This window comes from Oryza glaberrima, chromosome 4 (assembly GCF_000147395.1).
Source record: "Oryza glaberrima chromosome 4, OglaRS2, whole genome shotgun sequence".
In the NCBI taxonomy this organism is placed as follows: domain Eukaryota; kingdom Viridiplantae; phylum Streptophyta; class Magnoliopsida; order Poales; family Poaceae; genus Oryza; species Oryza glaberrima.
In genome coordinates this window covers 3,628,376-3,648,539 of record NC_068329.1, presented here as the reverse complement: position 1 = coordinate 3,648,539, position 20,164 = coordinate 3,628,376, and the positions used below count along the sequence as shown (strand labels likewise).

General features: G+C 47.0%; 1 long non-coding RNA gene and 1 pseudogene across 2 annotated transcripts; both read right to left on the bottom strand.

The window, feature by feature from the left end:
* Nucleotides 1–6,914: 6,914 nt before the first annotated feature.
* Nucleotides 6,915–8,972, bottom strand: LOC127770656 (uncharacterized). Of its 2 annotated transcripts, none has more exons than XR_008017035.1 (3): nucleotides 8,179–8,972; nucleotides 8,017–8,091; nucleotides 6,915–7,282 (listed from the first exon to the last, which is right to left on the bottom strand). It is a non-coding gene; the product is annotated as an uncharacterized LOC127770656 (long non-coding RNA). The 2 variants fall into 2 exon arrangements; XR_008017034.1 differs by having other exon boundaries at nucleotides 8,021–8,091; nucleotides 8,179–8,971.
* Nucleotides 8,973–10,213: 1,241 nt separating this feature from the next.
* On the bottom strand, nucleotides 10,214–15,646 carry LOC127770339 (uncharacterized; annotated as a pseudogene).
* Nucleotides 15,647–20,164: the final 4,518 nt, after the last annotated feature.

Sequence of the window (20,164 nt, the reverse complement as noted above, 5' to 3'; positions counted from 1 at the left end):
CCTGCCCCTTGATCGCCTTCGGTGACTCATACCGAAGATCAAATTCCGTTAAGGAAAATATTCACTTTCCAACCCTTCCTTTCAAAATCGAAGCCGATAACATGTATTTAACCACATCAGCCTTACATATTACAGTGCACTCATTGGACAATAGATAATGCCTTAACCTCGTACAGGAAAAATACAAGCACAAGCACAACTTCTCCACAGGAGAATATCTTGTTTCCACATCCAAGAGCCGACGACTTAAATAGAACACCACTCTTTCTTTCCCCTTGAGCTCTTGAATCAAGACCGAGACGATTGACTTCTCACCGGCCGATAGATATAATCAAAACTGGAGGAGAGCTAAGATATTCTTTAATACTATCCAAAGCCTTCTGCTGCTCTGCCCCCCAAGTAAATTTTTGATCGGCTTTCAACCGCAACAAAGGTGTAAAAGGTTTTAATCTTCCAAACAAATTAGAGATAAACCTTCTAACAAAATTTATCTTGCCGATCATCTCCTGTAATTCTGTCTTGTCTTTCGGAGGTTGAATCTTCTTGATCGCATTAATGCTCCTCTGAGTTATTTCAATCCCCCTCTCATGAACAAGAAATCCCAAAAACTGGCCAACCGATACGCCAAAAGCACACTTTGTCGGATTCATCTTCAGGCCATACTTCCTAGTCCTCTCAAAAACTTTCCTCAAATCGGCTATGTGGTCCTCTATTTCCATGGACTTAACAACCACATCATCAATATAGACTTCAACTAACCAGCCGATTAGATCATGGTATATATAATTCATAGCCCGTTGATATGTAGCTCCAGCACTTTTCAGGCTGAAAGTCATCACAACCCACTCAAACAAGCCGATTGCACGAGGACACCTGAAAGCTGTCTTATGAATATCTTCTTTGGCCATAAAGATCTGATTGTAGCCTGCATTACCATCCATAAAACATAATATCTTGTGCCCTAAAGCAGCATCAACCAACTGATCGGCTACTGGCATTGGATACTCATCCTTTGGGGTAGCTTTGTTCAAGTCCCGGAAATCAATGCACACACTGACTTTGCCGTTCTTCTTGATAACTGGAACTATATTGGAAACCCACTCAGCATATCAGTAGGGACGAATAAAACCAGCATCATATAAACGTTTAACCTCAGCCTTAACAGGTTTGAGCATATCGGCTTTGCATCTTCTCGGTGGCTACAGTTACGGTCTAACCCCCTGTTTGATAGGTAGCTGATGTTCAACAATTGATCAGCTGAGTCCTAGCATCTCATAATACTCCCAAGCAAAACAATCTCTATATTCTTTCAAGAGCTCTATCAACTTGGTTCTAAATTTCGGAGATAAATTCTTACTGATAAATGACGGCCTTGGCCTATCACCCGGACCTATATCAACTTCTTCTAAATCATCGGCCGACATGAAATCCTGTCCTTGTTTGTCATCGAGTTCATCTACTGTGTCCTTGGTGTAGACGTTTGAACCCTCCACGACGCCCTCAAAATAACAACTTAGGCTCTCCATCTTCAGTTGGCTATATATCACAATCAGATACCTTTAGAAAATCTCCTTCCCAAACCTTTCCAGACAAGCAATCAATACCGTCCATCTCCCAAAGAGCTAAATCGACACCGGCAACATTAACTGACCTGTCGGCTGGCACGATCTCAATCTTGTCGCCTTGCCATTGAATCAAGCATTGATGCATGGTTGAAAGAATACAACAATTAGCATGGATCAAATCCTTTCCAAGCAACAAGCTGTAGGAGCTCTTCCCATCGATGACAAAAAATGTTGTAGGGATGGTTTTGCTGCCGACTGTTAGCTCCACATTCAAAACTCCTTTTGTTTCCGATGGATTGCCACCAAAGTCTTTGAGAACCATATTCGTCTTGATGAAATCTTCAGTATTTCTGCCTAGCTTCCTGAATGTAGCATATGGCATCAAATTCACAACAGCTCCACCATCAACCATCATCTTGGACATCGGCTTCCCATTGACATAGCCGTTATTAATGTATAATGGCATAAGATGCCGATTCTCTGTCCCTTCCGGCTTCTCAAAATCTGCTTGTTCTGGTGACAAAACCAACCTAGCCGAAGCTTCCTCAACTTCATCAACACCTGCTTGTTTGGCTCCGAATTCCGCAGGTAACGTGAAAACCATGTTAACCGATGCAGTCACAACACTCTTCCCCTTAGCCAATCTTTTTGCTTCATTGGCTTTGGGTTCATCGGCTACAGCAGCTAGATTCTTAACACGCCACTCCTGCCTCGGCTTTGTCTTCTTCAGCCGATGGTTGATCTCTTGCTCAACCTCCTGAAAGCGCTCCCTGTTCCTCAACCTTTGAACCCTTCTCTTCATTGAGTTTTCCTGCCCTCATCGTCCTCTTGGTCATGATCTTGGTTCACTGGGCCCAATCTTTAATGACAAGGAACCCTTGTTTGCCTCAGCCGATTGCTTCTATTGTAAGATTGGCTCGAACTTTCTACAATATTGCTGCACCCAGCACAATCTTCGATAGATGGCAGCCTCATATCTTCGTTCCAGCAAAATCTGAAAAACTCACAGTCCCAATGGGGGTCAAAACCGCCATCATCTTCTTCATAATATCTCTCCTGCTGCTGCTTGTCATATTTTCTCTGATACTTGTTAATAATTCTAGCCGAATTCATCTGAAAACCTCGAGTTTTTCCTCCATCGGTTGTTCGACCAGATGTATATACCATATTGACAGGAAAAGGATTGCCATCGACCTTCATCGGCTTCTTGGAGTCGTCAAACTTGATTTTTCCTCCCTCAATAGCCGTCTGAATCTGCTATCTGAAGACTTTGCAATCATTAGTAGAATGAGACCCAGAGTTATGCCACTTGCAATACCTTCTCTTGCCCAATTCTTCAGACGATGGTATGATGTGACCAGCAGGAAGTTTAATATGTTTTTCCCAAAGTAACAGATCAAAAATCTTATCAGCCTTGGTAATGTCAAAGCCATACATCTCTTCTTTTCCAGAACTCTTTACCCACTAGCATGGTATAATCTTCTTGCTTCTGATCCACTCGGCTGCTGCTACTTCGGAATCATCATCATCATCGGATCCATACATGTAAGGATAGACATGATTGATCTTTTTGAAGTTTTTCTTGGCTTCTGCAAACCTCTGTTCATGTAGAGTTACCTTCTGTGTAAGATGTGACAAACTATCAAACTCCTAGGATGAGAATTTCTCCTTGATTAGAGCTATCAGACCCTGAAAAGCCAAATCGGCTAACTGGGCATCAGTCAAACTCAAACTGTAGCACCTATTCCTCATCTCTCTGAATCTCTGAATATAATCCTGCACAGGTTCATCATGCCTTTGTCTAATCGCTGTTAGATCAGACAATTTCATCTCATGAACTCCACTATAGAAGTAACTATGGAATTGCTTCTCCAAATCGGCCCAACTATTGATTGAATTGTATGGTAAAGAAGAAAACCAAGTAAAAGTTGATCCGGACAAAGACAATGGATGAACCAAACCCTCAAGGCGTCAACAGCCGATGCCTCACCAACTGAGCTAAGAATCGGCTGACATGTTCATAAGTTGAGACATTGTCTTGCCCTGAGAATTTTGAAAAATCTGGAACTTTATATTGGTTAGGCAGCTGAACCCTCTCAAACCACTCAGGGTATGGATGCTGATATAAGTTTCTAGTGTCCTTCGGCTTAAGCCCGAATTGCTCCCTCATCACATCTGCGATCAAGTCGACCCATGGTCTCTGCTGAGGCATCCCCTGCGCTTGTTGTGGTACGGGCTCGAATTGATTGCATTGAGGAGCAAACTGAGGCTGAGCCAATCCCCCTTGCTGATACTGAACCTGTGGCGACGGAGACTGATATTGGTAATTCAAATTGCCCCCTTGATAATTCTGAAAGTTTGGCTGTATGTTGCGCACCAAATGTTCGGGAATAACTTGAGGTATCACCGATTGATCTGGTTGCACATTATGAACCAAATGCTCAGGGATAACTTGAGTCGCGACGTGCTGCCTCGGCTGATTATCAGGCGTCCTAAACCCAGCCGATGCATTTAGCGAACTTTGCTGCTGAATCGGCTGAGTAATCTGCTGCCTTGGTGACGTCTGCTGAATCGGCTGGTGTTGAACTATTCCCTTGCGGGTCTCCATGAATGAGTTCAAGAACTGGTGTTGTGTTTCCCGCATCATCAGATCGAGCTCCTTCTTTTGTTCCGGTGTTAGTTTGTCTATAGTGACAGAAACGATGTTTCCCTCATGGACTTCAAACCCACTAGGCTTTGGGATATTTGTCTTGGAAGGGACCTCCGACTTGCCAGCCGAAGACGGTGACGGTGGTTGTTTTTCAGCCATGAGAGAATGTTGTTGCAACTCTGACTTCTAATCAGTCCTACTGGGTGTGCCAAAAGCGTGTTAATATAAAAACACGAGGCCTAGGAGATCTACTTAACTCCAGTGCAGGTCCAAAAGCTTGCCTTTAGGTGTAAGAGCGTGCTAGTTGATTTGATCCTGCAATCAACAAGAAATAAAGACAAAGAAACCGCGGTTAAATCCATAAAGAATAGCCGATCGGCTAGTTGCCGATGACGTATCATTTATCTTTGAGCCGATGTCATGTGTAGATCGATCGACAGTCATGAATACGTAAGAAAGAACTAAATCTACTCAATCGGCTGTAGATATTAACAATATATAATCCTTATGTGATATATACTTAAATCAAGTGATTGGGATAGATCGATCGCCATGCCGAGACAGTATAAATCACTTAAATCAAAATATATACTAACAACAAGACTATATGTTCATAGCATAGCAGATCAGTAGATCTAGCATGTATCGGCTAATACTCTGATACCACTCTATATTAAGATATTAGAGCAAGCATAATATACCAAACGAAAGCCTAATATACTTAAATGCAACAAGATCTTAACATAAAGGGCAGATTTAACATGTCAATCGAGCATATAAGGAAAAAGTAGTTAAATCAGGTAAGATCGGCTGAAACCCTGATACTACCTTAATCGGCAACCAAAATCAGGCTAGAGATTGAGATTCTAATCACGACTCATAAGATCAAACTCAACTGATGCAGCTATAAGTATGTAAAGAAGGACAATATCTAGACAATCAAGCCGTTAGATGTTTCATAGAGTGGTAGATATCCTATATAATCTAAGTCAACATCGATATTTAATCTAATCAGCTCCCTTCTAGTAACTGACAGCCGATTGGCGGTTAGATAACGATATTGCCAGAGATTATATAAGATATATGATAACTCGACGAATTACATAAACAAGATTAGAGTGTCATAAATATGGAAGCACTAATCCCGAGAATGCAAGCCGCCATAACAAGTTTTACCTCTAGTTGAAGATCGAAACCGATGCAGCTCAACCCGAAAGCAAGAACTTGTCGAAACAAAACAAAAGTAAGAGGGTGGCGATGCGCCGAGATTACATGGGGCTCGGGGTCTATTTATACTCGAGATTAGAAAATATGTCCATGTCGGACACGACTCTTATCTCTAATAAACTCTAAGATACCATAAGTCTTTGCGGCAGACTTTTGCCCAAACATATCTCTAAGGAAATTACATGAAATATCCTAATTAATAGATACAATTGCCTTCTCAGGACTATATCCATACGTGGCAATCCACATGAAGCACATCAACTCAACCCGACGATGTATGCCGTGTCATATTGTCAGATTCGGCTCAATCGGCTAACCTTGTCCAACTCGGACTTTGCCGATCCTGGTCGCAGTCGATTCGGACTTCAGCCGATCCCTTCTCTATTTCCGGAGCGATCTCCATCTCGAATTCCTCTTTGATCCCATCTTCATCTCCGATACTTGGATTACCAAATTTGGTCATTAACAGTAATCCATCACAATCTCCGGTCAGCAACAACAACAACAATGCATCACAGATCAACAACAACAATCACAAGTCTTGGGTCAACAACGATCCAATCCATCACAAATCAAAGATCAACACAAGCAAGATGCACATACTCACTCCGCCGTCCTTCCTTGGTCCCTTAGTCACACGCCGTCGTCGTCGCCGCCGCCGCCGCCACCACCGCACGTCGCCGCCAACCCACCACCCCGACCAGATTTGGGCGCCATTGGTGGGAGGCCGACAGAGAAGGAGAGGAGGAGGGAGACCGGATCTGCGCCCCGTCTCCCGCGAGGAGGCTGCCGACCGCCTCCCTTGGCCATCGCTGCCGCCGCACATCGCCGCCACCAACCCACCACCCTGACCACTCCCTCCCCAGATCTGGCTGCCTCCGATGAGGCCGACAAAGAGAGAGAGGAAGAGGGGACCGGATCTGCGCCTCCCCGTCGCCCATGGGAAGGCCACCGGTCACACGCTCCGCTACTCGCCGGCTAGGAGATAGGGACGAATGGGGAGGGAAGCGGCCGGTCGGCTGGCACTACAAGAAATCTTATGATAGATGACGCTTCATTTACGTCACAAACACATAAAATTTTGTCACGTTTCATAATCTGTGACGCTCGCATGACGAAAATTCATTCGTCACCTATCATGCATCTCTAATGGTGTTCTATGACGAAAGCTTATTTTTCCGTCACTAGTCTATGTGATCCCTCTATCGTCATAACTTTGTGATGCTAATATTCGTCATTATTTAGCCTAAAAAACGTCATAAAATATCAGATGGCCCATTAAAATCCATGTATTGAGCACCCTGTTTATGGGTTTAGCCCATTGGCAAGCCCGACTAGATTTTAGCCTAGCCTATCTATGATGTAGCATATTTTCAGCCCAATTCTTTATATCTATTTGCTATAATATCAAATAATAAATGGGCCAAGTCCATTGCAAAAGCCCATATAGGCCCTGGCATTATACCACACCATTTCCAGCTCAATCATATTATATTCATTTACATTAGTATCAAATAACAAGTGGGCTAAGCCCATATAGGCCCAACAATCAAACACAATTACATCCCATATAGCACAAAGGTTATAACCCAATTAGCATCCAACACAACCCGACAAACATACAATACAACACAAAACTTACAACCCAGTTAACAGCCAATTCCAGCCACATTCCAGATAATCACAGGTTCACTGAGTTACTAAGTCCATTTAACTATCCTAGCAAACTAACCAAAATAAAGTCATTGGCCAAAATAGTCACATGTCCGAATCACACCAACCAAAAGACATAGCCATCTCATCATGAATAAGCAAGTCGACATGAAAAGGATAGACAAACCTGCATGGCATGATATGCAGAAGAAATAACAAGTAAAACTTGTTGCATATTGAGCACAAAGGAATAGTTATAAAACATGGTACAAATGACTAATAGTAATGAATACAACATCACAGATATAAGTCTATTTCAGAGCGAATGTAAGAAAAGGATAGCTTTGAGGATTCTACAGCAAAAGTATAAGTCTGAAACAGCATTAAACAACAATCTGCCTGGCTCTTCTATTTCAGGGGTAAATCACAACGCGGCTATATAAATGCGGCTATATATAAGCTGGAACTAAAAATAACTATATTAACTCTAGAGGATCCAAAATTTTCCTTCTGTAATTGAAAGGCAAACAGTCTTAGTGAAAGTTAGTTGGAAATTACATTCGACAAAATAATAATACTCCTGGATGCTCAAGCTTTCTGATTTGCTCATTAGTTTAGCTTATATTATCATGGTTGAGGAGTATTCATGTACATATTTATTCCCTTAGTGGCATATATGCATTGTATATCAGAGGCGTCAACACCCACACAGTATACAATGCACCACATCACAAATGCAATCAATCGTATAAATACAGAGGAAGCAGCAGCAGTCAGGAGATTACTTCACATGTAAAGACACTAAATGTTTCAGGCAGTCTTTCAAAAAAAAAAGAAATTTCAAGTAGTTTTTACATTCTTTATTGGAAAATAGAACTATATATTCTATATACAGAGGAGATGGACAGAGGAGAGATGTACCTACACTGAAAAAAATGAAGATCGGCAGGATGAAGGGATCCGGCGAGTCGGCATCTTCCTCGGCGAATCCACTCACTGCTCATCATTGCAAGTGAAGCAACAATCCACATGAGATTGGAGAAAAAGGAAGAGAACAAGCAGGGTCTAGATGGCTTTGTTGACCTGAGATATATGGAGGGACATCGGAAGCAGTTGAAGAAAAGGAGGCTGATCGACCCTCGCCGTAAAGCCACATCGCCGTCGGCCTCCTCAAGACGACGAGCCCCAATCGACCCCCTCCCCTCGTTCTCCCTTAAGAAGGTCGGTGGTAGGATCCGATGGCGAGATCTCACGGGGACATGGAAGACGACGGTGAAGGACAGGGAGAACGAGGAGAAGGCGAACGAGATGGCTCACCTCCGTTGGCGACGGGATCCAGTGGCGAGATCCGGTGGTGAGGGAGTGACCCGGTGGTGAGGGGGCGGAGGCACCGGAGGTGTGGCGGATAGGGAAGGCGGCGCCATTGAGCTGCTATCACCGCCGCGCCGCCCGGAGCTCGCTGGCTGCTCCGAGGTTGTCCTGTACCGCCAGATCCGCGTCGCCGGCATGGGGAAGAGATCTGTCGGTCGTCGGAGCAGAGGAGGGGTGGTCCCCATCATGGGAGAGTGACGGAGATGAGGGTGGTGGTGGGGTTGCTGCTCGGGACGCCCGCCGGCTCCGCCTCCGCTAGACCGCCCCGCCGCCCAGCGCTGGCACTGCCTTCATCAGCCCCGCCGCACAGCGCTGGCACCGCCTCCATCCGCTTCGTCGCTCGGGCTCTGCCTCTCTCCGGCCTCGGATTTCGCCGCCTCCGCTCGACCTGCCGCCCAGCGCTGGCGCCGCCTCCATCCGGCCCGCCGCCCGGGCTGAGCCCCTCTCGGCCTCGGATTTGGCGGTGAGAAGAAAGAGAGTAGAGAGATTGGGAGGGTTCGGGAGATGAAAGGGAAAAAGGATAGTACCGGTGAGATAAGATGAAATCTGATGCGATTTTACCAAAATGACCATGTTGTGTCCACAGTAGTTACGAAAACTTTCAGACAAAATGGACATTTCACCATAAATTTTTTTTGGCATGACTGTGAAGATTGGCGCAGAAAGTTTTGGCTCCACTCCAAAAGTTTTGCCACCTGCAGCCTAGTTTATTTCTTTTTGGCACAACAAAAAAATACAAATAATATGTTGTACCTTTTAATTTCAATTTATGAGAACTTTAAATTTAATTTTAGGTTGATTGTGTTTCGAATGCAAAAATCATAAATAACAAAATTGTAGAACTCATCGAGATCTACAACTATTGTATTTGTCCTTTTTACAAATAAGTTCATTTGAATAATTCAAATTTTGAATTTTTAAAATTTGACAACTTCGAAAAAAATTGGAATTCGTCACAGAAGGTCATATTTGTTGTAGTGTGGGAGAGGGGAGCGGAGGGTGAGGTGGCGGGTGCTAGAGGGGGATGGAGAGGGGATGGCGGTGGAGGAGGAGGAGGTGTGGGTTGGAGGGGAAGGAGGAGGGGAGGGTGGCGGAGGACACGAGAGAGGAGTCGAGACGTCTCGCTCTCTCGCGCGGATAAGGAGGAGAAGCAGACACACGTGTGGATAAGGAGATGAGGCCGGCTCAGCTCGGTTTGGTATGGGTGCCGTTTTTTAATTAACTGGCACCTATAATATATTATAAGTGTCGGTTCTTCTTAAAAAAACCGGTACATATAGTATTGGTACTGGTTTTTCCTAATGAACTGTCATCTATTATCCTTAAAGGTATCGGTTGTATAATTTTTTTGATGTGCGGATGTGGGAAAAGTCCCATAGGTGCCGGTTATAAATGAACTGACACCTATAAGGCTGATCTCTATTAGGGTTCTTGTAGTAGTGGAAAAACCAATATCCAACTGCGAAAACCAATATCCAACTGCGAGCCAGACATACATGTAGTCAAATTTTACAAAATACACGAATGGTGTAGTGTTATTTCTTTAGTTTAACAAAGCTGCAATATAATGGTATAGATCCAATTAACCCGTTAAAATAGTGGATATATAATATACTAGAATGATATGCGCGACGACACGCCGCGCGCAATGGGAGATGCTTAAACTTGTTATGAAGTATAATGTTTGAATAACTTGTAGAGACGAAATACATATTTATCGTGGGTAACCCAGAGTTTTTTTATCATATTTGCGTTGAAACATTCAGTTATGCTGTATATATCACAGTCAAATACTAACTCAAATTTTATCGATTTCCTTTCGGAATTAATTACCAAGAACAGAATCCTGTACATGACAAACAATTGGCTCTCTCCTCAAGTAATACCACATCTCTTGCTCCCAAGTCCCAATTTGTCCTCTTCCTGAATCAGACAAGTTTATGTAATTGTGTTCAGTAATTATGCATACTCCACAGTAAAGATCCTTGCCTTGAGGCTTCAGCAGCAGCTGGCTTACAGAAACAACACAGATCCCAAGAGAAAATCAGTACCTCAAAAATTCAGAGAAGAAGCAAGAGAATAAGAATTCATCACTTGGGTAGCCTTTAAAAGACTGCTTCCAGCCTCTTTCGGAAGCAATGCAGGTAAATTCAGCTTATATAGATGCCAAATAATATGATTGGGATGTATGGCAATGAATCCTTCATGAAGAGGCTTATGGAAACCGAAATAAATGCAACAACAGATGGAATCAACTGAGTAAACAAAAAATTGAGAAGTCAGTCATCCCTTGAGGAAAAAAATTGAATATCAAATTGGATTAATCAAATAATGGATCTGAAAAACTTCGGTAAAAAAAAAGATGTGAACAAACCTTTGCTTTAATATTCAGCAGGAAAAGAGTAAACTCTTGATCACGTAAAAATTTTCTTGATGCCCACCAGAAATCCCGAATGAACTCTATAGAACCCCGAAAGAACTCTATAGATCCCAGAAAGAGGCGTGCATCTGCAAAATCAAATATTTTTTCATTGTCAAGATTCATTCATGAAGAACAAGTCATAAAAGTAATTCATTCATGAAGAGCAAGATAAAAAAGCAATTTATTCGTGAAGATCCTATATTGAAAAAAATCACAGAAGTTATTTGATTCATTCTGAACAAGCTAGATAACCTCATAACCCATGTTTCATCATATAGGTTACTGACCATATCAGAAGGCAAAATGGGAGCTAGAGCCATCATTTCGTATTATCATTTAATCTATACTAATTTCAAAGAACTTGAGCATGGAGAAGCAAATGAATCATGTATTTATTGGTTAAATAGAAGGGAACATGCGCGGCGCCACGCCGCGCAACCAGTATGGTGACATGATGTGCTAATCTGATGCATTGCCTTACTTAAACGTTTTTTTTTTCAAATCTCTGGATCATCTTTGCAAAATGAGACAGCAAGACAGGTATCAATAATCACCTACAGTGGCATCGATGGTATCAGCTGATACAATCTACAAGTAGGGCACTGCAAATGGTGGGGAGGTAGGGTTACATATAGATTTCGACTGTTTTCATCAGCAGGATTGCAGGACCAAGCATGCTCAGAATTTCCAGTGAAGGAGGCCCTTAGCCATGGTGCCAACAGGTTCTTCTTCGCTCTAATTTCGCCTTGCTCACCTGATTGCTTGTTCAATACAACTGTAACATGTTCATACACCAAAGCGGAACATTCCTCCGATGATCCGGTCTTTCAATTTTGCAATAAAATACTTACATTGATTATAAAATTAGCACTGAAAACAAAAATTAAAAAGTAGTAAATAGGTGATAGCAAAACTATAATTTCAAAACTGGAGGGGGAAATGCAATCGGTTACCCCCATCAGAATTCTTCTCCAAGACAATGCCATCTTTAGACACTTGATGCATATCCCATTGATGAGAAACAAATGAGGTAACTTTATTTAGGAGGGATGGCCTGTCATGTCCACTTGATACTTGCAAGATTGCGTAAAATATCAACACTGCCCCACGGAGAAATACACTTGGATTAATGGAAGACAACAGATATATTTGCACATTTTTGTAAGTCACTGACAAGTTTGGAAATCTTTCAGTTTGTAAGTCCGACTGAAATAATCCTTCATATCAATAATAGACTTAACCAGTTAACCTGGTAGCAATCTAGTAGTACCCATGTCATGCAAACAACCTAAGATATCATTTCAAAAAGACGCGATCTAGTGAAATTCAGGCACATTTCTGAAAAAGATAGAAAAAGACAACTAGTGTAGTATATAGAAAGCTGGAGTCAGGAATATGATGTAGGACAAGCTCCCTACCTTATAAATGAACTCACCAAAGCAAAATTAATTTAGTTCAGTGGTTTCAGATTTACCGATCAAAATAGTTGAGCAAAGGCAACTATTCTGTATTCAGGTTAGTAGGCTAAGTATCGTGCATAACAAAAATCATACATCGCATATTGATTCAAACAGTGCGGCATAGTCGCAGGGCTCCTCAACCACCCAGCGTGATGGCCATGCAGTCCCTGAAGCACTCATACCCTGAATTAGACCCTAACGCTAACGCCCTAACAAAACCCTATGCTGTACCTGGACATGGATCGATGGGCAACCAGAAGATGCGCCGCTATTGATAGCCTGGCCCATGGCATGGACAACGTTCTCCTTGGGAAAGTGGCAGCCTCACAACAATGCTTCATCGACTATCTAACTGTCTGACGATTAGGCAACACACGATCGACTGTTCTTTTCAGTGCCCACTTCTCCATTGTCATTTCGCAATATTGAAACATCCTACCAATGCCCAAAGTGTGTCATATTCTTGAACTATGAAAACCAAAGTTAACAAAAAAGAGAGGAGGGAGCAGGAGGAGCTGTGAGATGGCAATTTTATGAAACTTAGGCAGTGAGTAGCTAATGCTGATGAGAAGGCATGGGTGCAATATAATCTTCATGGAAAGCTATGCAAGCAAGCATCATAGTATCGAAAAGAATGTGGTTCACATGGTATAACTACAACCACCTGTGAAATCATTGTCTTGATTAATATTTGTGATGAACAATTGGCTATGCAAATGATTTAATCGATGAATTGGTTTGAAAAAATGTGTGGATGTTGGTGTGAGTTCGTGTGACTAATGTGGGTCAGATTGTGATATCTATGCCTAGAAATGGTTGTTTTGTCTGATTGTGTGCAGGTGACTTGAGGTCAGCCTTAGTCAATGGTGAGGACCGGTACTATGTTCAATGAGGAACAGAGGTCTAGTGCGGTCGAGATACCATGTAAGAAAGTGACTAGAGTCAGGATTCTTGGAGGTCAACTTCGGTCAACGATGGGGATCAGGACTAGACTCATGGAGGAGTTGATGTCCAGAAGGTCAAGGATACTGGGTGACGAAGTTGGATACGAGATGGTATACGGTGGATGGACATCGTGTAGAAGAGATCTTCGCAACGGGTTTCACGAGGTGTGTGTGCAAGTGTCGGTGTTAGCAAAGGAAATTACGAAGAAACTGGAAGAAGAAAAGATGTGCTACAGTACACGAGGTACTGTAGCGGGGATGCATGTACGTGTGCTGTACATGTGTGATGGCGGCAAGCGGCAGTGCCTCTGCTGGGATGTGCACATGGGCTTGCTTGTGTTGTAGACCGGCCGGCCCAGGTGGTGAGTTGGCGGCCTGCTTGGAGGAAGGGTCAGCGCGTGGAGGAATAGGAAGGAGACCGAGACCGAGCCGGCACAGGAGCGTTCGGCTGTGGTTCTGGAGAATAAGGAAATTCAGGGATTGAGTCCTATTGTAAATAGTAGTTTTACACCTACTTTGAGTAGGGGGTTTTTTATGTATAAATAGAGAAGGAGGGTGAGGCCTCCTAATATCGGTTCTAGAGAGACTAGAGTTGAGAGAAAGTTAGGGTTTCGAGTTTAGTTCGAGATTTTGGTGAGGAATGCTGTTTGTGCACTTTGTAAATACTAGTTGATGCAATAAAGTCGAAAAGTTTCAATCTACATCTTCGAGTTTGTCATCTACCGGTGTTTCTATGTCCCGACGGTCTAACCGCAGATGTGCACGCGGTCTGACCGGTGAGATAGTGCAGTCTGACCGCAGGTGTTCGGGCGGTCTGACCGGCGGCAGGTGGGCGGTTCGACCGGTGGCGACTAGACCTCGTCATCGACTTCGTTCGAGGGTAATCTTTAATTCTGGAAAAGATTTTGGGTTTTTGGTTTTCCCTACTATTCACCCTCCTCTGTTAGGTTTGTTTGGTCTCGTACGATCCTACACCACCATGGATCAGTATGATGGAGCCAAAGAAAAGCTCATTTGAAACTCACAAACTCTCTCTATTTTTCATCACACAGTAAAACAATCTAAAATACAGCCGTTCCTGTTCAAAGAAAGAGCAATACCATGCCTTCTCAAGGAATGCAGGTGAGTGGATTTTGCTCTCTCCATCGATTTTTCCTGCAAAAGTCAACACAAGCAGAAAACAGGAGGGGAAAAGGGGGAGTTGGTGGTGGGGGTGAAGGATGGAGTACCGTAGCGAGCACGAGGTCAAGCTCGAGGCGGCGATGGTGGTCTGAATCTGATGCGCTGCGCACTCCAACTCGTCGAGGGCTCGATGCTGAGCAAGCCCCTCGTCATCTCGCAGGTGGGGGAGGATTGGGCGGCGGCGGCGTGATCGAGGCAGGTGAAGTCGTCACCGACGGCCGGCCCGGTGCCGGGGTTGGAGGAGGCCATCGTCGTTTTCGTCGCAGCCGCCGTCAGCATCATCGTCGTCGTCGCAGCCACCATCACTGTCGTCGTTGTTGCAGCTGCCACTCGCTCCCGCTCGCCTAAGCCAGCCGTCCTCGCTCCCGCTCGTCTAAGCCCGCCGACGCCGCTCCCGACGACGGAGGCAGGAAGATCAGCATGCTGCGGCCCTCCCGCTCCCGCCATGCCGTTCCCGAGGACGGAGGCCGCTGGATCCGTGCGCCGCTGAGGCTCCCGAGGACGGGGGGCGATGGATCCGCATGCCGCCGTCCTTCCCACTTGTGGCTAGCAGCTCCAGAGGACAGAGGCCGACGGATCCGCGTGCCACCGTCGCTCCCGAGGACAGGGGGGGCAGATCTTTGCGCTGCCGTCCTTGCCCCTACACTGTCCCCCTTTCCGATGGCGCGGGGTATGGAGGTGGAGCGGTGGAGACACGAGGACGGGCAGCAGAGAGCGGGGGGAGGACGGATGACTTCGTCGGCGGCGGGTGGAGGGCGGATGACGACGGCGGCGACTTGGGGAAGGCAGAAGGTGGCGGGGGGAGTCCTGCGCCCCACGTGGGTGAGGCGGCGGCCGAGCGTTGGGCAGGTTAGGATTTGGGTCCGACGGCGCCAGATCTGGAGGAGACGGCCGCCGCCACTGCCCTCCCGGCGGAGCCGCCGCCGCGTCCACCCTCCACTCCGCCTTCGTCCTCCGCAGCCGTCTACACCGGATCTGGGAGGAGGGGAGCCACCGCTGGTTCCACCCTCCGTGCATCCACCGCCTTGAGTCGCCTCTGCCATCGCCGGTAGCCACCACCGCCACCGCCCTCCGACCGCAGCTCCGGCCGGGATATGCGCCGAGAGAGGAGAGGTGGGAGAGGAGAGGAGAGGGAGTGAATGGGGAAGGGTTTCGGGATTGGGGAGGGGGGGTTAGTGTAGGATGTTTTGAAGAAAAGCCCCTATATATTTTTTATGTTTACAACGCTACCGCTAGAAACGGAATTTTCTCTTCTTCGCATTGTATTTTTCTGGAAGACAAGAGGTTTTATACGTAAGAAACAAAATGAGATGTCAGTGGGTGCAAGGACATATGCGATATTCCGTGCTTTTTTTACAAAAAGCCCAGCCCTCTTACCGGGAGCAACCCCTCCACCCTAACCGGCACGCATGCATACCACCACAGCACCCAATTTTTGATTAACCGGCGCACCGCTTATGGGCGGTTGCCCCCGCGCATGCGAGGAGCAGGAGGGATTAGCAACGACGTGTAAAACAATGAGATAGCCCAAAAAAATTCAAAAAACTAAGAAAAACTGTGGGGTTAGGGGAGTTATTGATTGATGATGTGTACAGTAGGATCTCTCCTAGTCACCTATAGAGAACGGCTCATAGGTGATAACTCATTTAAAACCGACACCTATTAATCTTTTCTCACCTCCACAAGATGGAAAAAAAATATAAATCGACATATTAGACTGTCGAGGAGTGATTCTCTCTAGCGGGAGATCATGAGATCCCCCTTTGTGAGTTCGGCCGGGGGCAGCAGGTGAGATCTGAGGTTTTCAAGACAAAAGAGACATAAGGGATTTATACAGTTTCGGGCTGCTAAGAAGCGTAATACCCTACTCCTGTGCTATGCTCCTTGAGTGAAGGATTACAAGATCTCCTTGTTGGAGTAAAATGGTGTTGATCATCCGGAGCTAGAGACTGCTCTAGAGTGTCAAATGGATCGTCCCCGATCCCTCCCCCCTTTTACTAGGCCTGGACCTCCTTTTATACCTCAAGGGGTTACCACATGGGCACAAAAACCTAGCTCCGGTGGAGAAGTGTTTTGCATTAAATGCATGTCTTGTCTCTTGACTTGGGAAGCAAGCGCGCGTCATCTTGATGATGGGGCCTGTCAAATCTTGCCGCCTGACACGAGGGGCGCCCATGTCATCTGCTTTTAATGGGTGAAGACTTCTAGGCTCCTATTACACCGGGAAACGGGAGCCTAGCTTTGACCAGAGCGGGAGCACCGACTCCGGCTGGGATAAAAGGATGAGAACCTCTCACCATCATTATTTGATGGGACATGTCAGGCTGCACGCCGCCTGACACACGAGCAGCGCACAGGCGTAGTACCCAGTCCTATCGGTCATTCGACCGGTGACAGACTGGTTGAGTACACTGCACACCGCATTAAATGCGGCGTGGCGCGGCTGCTCGGGTCACCATAAATGTGGGTAGGTGAGCACCTGTAGGCGGACACCTAACCCACCGTACGTGGTGACATAGAGAGGGGGTCGGGGGAGCCCGAGCCCTAGTCACAGGAGGGGTCGGTCACCGCCCGACCTCGGGACCGATCCCTCCTCGAGGGAGGGCTACGTGGCGCCTGGGGCAACCTTCTCCCTCTAGTCTCGTCCAGGGAGTGGTCGCAGCCCTACCTCGGGCCCGACCCCTCTCGTGGGAGGGCCACGTGGCATTGGGGGGCAGCCTCCTCCGTCCAATCTCTGGGAGGGAGTGGCCGCCACCCCACCTCGGGCCAGACTCCCCTCGGGGGAGGGCCATGTGGCATTGGGGGGTAGCCTCCTCCGTCCAATCTCTGGGAGGGAGTCGCCGCCACCCCACCTCGGGCCTGACTCCCCTCGGGGGAGGGACACGTGGCATTGGGGGTAGCCTGCTCCATCCAATCTCTGGGAGGGAGTAGTCGCCACCCCACCTCGGGCCTGACTCCACTCGGGGGAGGGCCACGTGGCATTGGCGGGCAGCCTCCTCCCTCTAAACATGATACCCCCGGGCCCATATCACCGACAGTAGCTCCCGGCGTTAGCCCTGACCAAAACCTTTCCCAGGTGGTCAGGGTTGACGCCAATCTGCTAGTCAGTTGACATGTGGGCCCGATCTTCTGTCCAATCATCCTGGGAGTTTGGTTGTGGGAGTTAAGTCACGTTCATACGTCGCCTTAACTTCCCACTTTCCTCCCGGTTTCCGAGTTTAGCCCGTACCTTAGGCTGTGAACTTATTTCCTGTATATACTCAGCAAACGTTGTTAGATTCTCTCGGGCCCGTGACCTTACGCCGCGTACCTAGCTTGCCCCTGCCTTTTGATAACCTCTGTTCGTGTTCTACTTCATCTATTCAAACGATTATTTTCGCGTGAGCGTGAGGACTGAACTTTCCATAGCCAGCAATCTTCACCCGCGATCAAGCCAAGCTGGGCGCTGTAGCCAGCCGGCGGGGCCAAAGCCAACCACTACGGAAGAGCCAGCACAGGGGGCCCCGGGCGTCGACGGCGCCAAGAGCTCGACACAAGGCTAGGAGAAAGCTAGGAATCGTAGCCCCCGCATTTTAAGCAAAGAATCGTTTGAATAGATGAAGCGAATACAAACTTTTTGTTACCAAGGGAGGCAAGCCAGCGTGCGACACGAGGGTACCGCGGGATGGCGAGGAAGAGATGGGCGAGAGATAAATATAAGCAATAATAATTCTATGGAAACGATTATCTTCGCGCGAGTGCGAGGACTAAATTTTCCATAGCCAACAATCTTCACCCACGATCAAGCCAAGCTGGGCGCTATAGCCAGCCGGCGGGGCCAAATCCAGCCGCTACGGAAGAGCCAGCACAGGGGGCCCCGGTCGTCGACGGCGCCCAGAGCTCGACGCAGGGTTAGGATATAGCTAGGAATCGTAGCCCCCACACTTATACCAAATAATCGCTTGTATGAATGAAGTAAACACAAACCTTGCTTGCATGTCGCGACCTTTCAAATCTTTAGCTCGAAGAGGGCCTCCCACCATGGGTTCCTAACCATTTTGGGAAGCCTGCGACCACTTAGCAAATGAGGTGAGGTTCCCACGAGCCTGTGTCCCCACGCTACACATTTTGCTTGCTCTTTCCTTTCGGTGGCCTCCTTCCAATATCTCTCCCTTTTACACGGACGACTACTTTCGCACGAGTGTGAGAGTCGAAAAACTTTAGAGCCAGTGATCCCTGTCCATAGTTGAGCTAGGCCGGGCACCGTAGCCAGCCGGTGGGACCAAAGCTAGCCGCTACGGAAGAGCCAGCATAGGGGGTCCCGGGATTCGACGGCACTTGGCGCTCAACTTAAGGCTGGAATAGGGCTAGAAAACTTAGTCCCCATACTTAGCGAGGAAATGTTCATGTAGATGGGAGAGAGGTTGGGCTCTTACCACCGAGGGAGCAAACAAATGCGTAACACGCGAGCGCCACAGGGCCATGAGAAAAGAACGGGGGGGGGGGGAAATAAATATAAGACTTCAAGCTGTATTAAGCTGATGAATTGAAAAATTGAAAATACTTGAAGCTTAAAAGAACGATTAGTTGAGCCGGGCCGAGCACCATAACCAGCCGATGGGACCAAAGCTAGCTGCTACGGAAGAGCCAGCACAGGAGGTCCCGGGCTTCGAAGGCACCCGGAGCTCAACTGCAAGAGCCCTCCCAGGAGTAGACAAAGGCGGGTGGCAAGTTCTTGAGCGATCCCCGCGCTTGGCCCTGGAGGGCCATGGGGAAGAAATTCGCCTTGACCCGGTCGTCACCCCACGCCGTCTCTATGATCGTCGTGTGAATCTGGAGGGACTCAGAGGGGTTGACGCTACCGTGGTACCTTTCGGTGAGGCTGGGCCGAAACTTTGGGGGTCATTGGACATTCCGATGACTCGCAATAAAGACCTGGCCGCCAGCCTTACCCGGTGAAGATGCGGGGGGCCTAGCCCCCTGCTTGGGGTGGCACAGCACTCCTGAGGAGGCTGCGCCTTCCCCCGCATTGGCGGCGCGACGCTTATCACGCCGGCGCTCGAAAGAACCTCAAAAATCACGAATGCGCCCCCTACCTGGCGTGCCAGCTGTCGAGGGGTGATCCTCTCTAGCGGGAGATCGTGAGATCCCCCTTTTTTGGTTCGGCCAGGGGCAGCGGGTGAGATCCGAGGTTTTCGAGACAAAAGAGACACAAGGGATTTATACAGGTTCGGGCCGCTAAGAAGCGTCGTACCCTACTCCTGTGCTATGCTCCTTGAGTGAAGGATTACAAGATCTCCTTGTTGGAGTAAAATATGGTGTTGATCATCCGGGGCTAGAGACTGCTCTAGAGCGTCAAATGGATCGTCCCCGATCCCTCCCCCCTTTTACTAGGCCTGGACCTCCTTTTATACCTCAAGAGGTTACCACATGGGCCCAAAAACCTAGCCCCGGTGGAGAAGTGTTTTGCATTAAATGCCTGTCTTGTCTCTTGACTTGGAAAGCAAGCACACGTCATCTTGATGATGGGGCCTGTTGAATCTTGCTGCCTGACACGAGGGGCGCCCATGTCAGCTGCTTTTAATGGGTGAAGACTTCTGGGCTCCTATTACACCGGGAAACAGGAGCCTAGCTTTGACCAGAGCGGGAGGACTGTCTCTGGCTGGGATAAGAGGATGAGAACCTCTCACCATCATTATTTGATCGGACAT